Source organism: Mauremys reevesii, linkage group 14 (genome assembly GCF_016161935.1).
Source record: "Mauremys reevesii isolate NIE-2019 linkage group 14, ASM1616193v1, whole genome shotgun sequence".
NCBI lineage: Eukaryota > Metazoa > Chordata > Testudines > Geoemydidae > Mauremys > Mauremys reevesii.
This window is the reverse complement of record NC_052636.1, coordinates 38613548-38615519: the sequence shown is the minus strand read 5'-3', so window position 1 is coordinate 38615519 and position 1972 is coordinate 38613548. Positions and strand designations below refer to the sequence as shown.

General features: G+C 46.8%; 1 non-coding gene across 1 annotated transcript; it reads left to right on the top strand.

Annotated features, from left to right (window-relative positions):
- The first annotated feature begins 392 nt into the window (after positions 1 to 392).
- TRNAC-GCA lies at positions 393 to 464 on the top strand. The gene has a single exon. It is a non-coding gene; the product is annotated as a tRNA-Cys (tRNA).
- The last annotated feature ends 1508 nt before the right edge of the window (positions 465 to 1972 follow it).

Here is a 1972-nt window from a genome sequence, read left to right as displayed (position 1 = left end):
CTGAGGGATTCAGCCCTGGGTTGGGGGGCTCAGACTTTTGGCTTCAGCCCCAGGACCCAACAAGTCTAATGCCAGCCCTGGTGACCCCATTAAAACAGGGTCACGACCCACTTTGTGGTCCTGACCCACAGGTTGAGAACCACTGCTCCATGCTGAGGGGGGAGAGTTTTCCTGTTGGTGTAGTCAATCCACTTCCCCAGGAGGTGGCAGCTCTGTCATGGGGAGAAGCTATATCGGTGGGTGTGCAAGCTGTGGTGTTTACCACATTTAAGAAGTTTAATCAAACCCCATTTTTAAAACCACCTGTGGTCTGGGAATGGCAAAGGAGCTCGATGAAGCAGGGTCTGTCCTTCAAAGTCCTGGAGATCACGATTCCATACTCCTGTTGTAATGGGGGTATAGCTCAGTGGTAGAGTGTTTGATTGCAGATCAAGTGGTCCTTTGTTCAAACCCAAGTGCCCTCTTAAAGAAAAGAAAAACATTTTCATTTCCATTCTCCATTATGTTCAGGAGCTCCACCATACGAGGATGCTTGAAATGAATGTGAACACTCAACATTTTGCTGTCCAAATGCATAAAAACCTAGCAAAGCTGTCCATCTGCTGAAATCAGTTCCAATCCTCTAAGTGTCTAGTTTATGTTTTCATCAATTAAACAAAGGTATCATTCCCTGAAGCAGAGCACAAGTTTGAAATACAGGCAGCATAGAGCTAATATTCATAATGTCAACTACAAAAAAACGATACACATCTAGAGATAGCATCATTATAATCAGCCAATCAGAACCTCTCCATAGACCCCTTACACGACCACTTCTCTGTAATATTGGCTGCAAATATAGAACAGTGGTCGCAACGGTGAGCTATACAGTTACAGATTATGTCAATAATGTCACAGGAGGTGACACGGCATCAGTGAGACTGATACTGGAATACTGCCTCCAGTTTTGATGTCCTCATTTGAAAAAGATGTTGTGAAATTGGAGCTGGGGCAGCAAAGAGTCACCTAATGTTCTGAGGACTGGAAAAAATACCTTCTAGGGAGCTATTGAAAGAGCTCAACCTGTTTAGCTGATCAAAAGAAGATTGAAAGGTGACTTCACTGAAGTGTTGAAGTGCCTTAATGGAGAGATAAAATTGGGTATTAAAGGGCTCTTGAATCGAGCAGAGAAAGGCCTAACAAGAGCCAATGGCTGGAAGGTGAAAAGAGACAAATTCATATTACAACTAAGGCACAAAAATTCAACAGCGAGGATGATTCACCACAGGAACAAGCTACCAAGGAAAGTGGTGGAGTCTCCATCTCCTGATGTCATTTCATGAAGACTAGATGCCTTTCTGGAATGTGTTTGCCTCAAAAGTAGCTCTTGTGTCCTACAGGAGGCCTGTGATATGCAGGGGGTCAGATTAGATGCTCTAATGGTCTCTTCTGGCCATAAAGTCGACTAATTTCTGAAAAACTGAGTGTACCATTGGGAGCAGCGTCTGATGTTTCCCTGTGTAGCCGGCTTGCTGCCTAGAACGAACGCTCCTTGAGTGGGGTGATCCACAGGGAGCAGCTCAAACCTCCACAGTGCCTGGCCAGGAGCAGGACATTAGCCCAGCAAGGGAGGGGTGTGGCAATGACATCACAAAGGCCTTTGGCAGGACCTCAGCCTATTGGTCCAAGGTGGTGGGGAGGTGGTGACCTCACAGAGAGATGCTGACATCAGGCAGGCAGGACCGGGGCGAGGGGCCAGGGAAACCTCAGAGACCCCTGTGGCTTTGCTTCAGCAAGTCTCCTTCTCCAGGTCTCTCTTTGAGGACTGAGAGAGTATTCGGGTTCACGGACGTGAACGCCAGGAGGAACCTCTTTCGAGTTTTCTCCTTCCCTTTCAGTGATTTTACTAGAAAACAGCCGTCCCTGTTTAGAAGGTAAGAGCCTCCTGGAGGTTTGAAACCTGTTCAGTCTGATCCACGTGGTGACAGTTGAA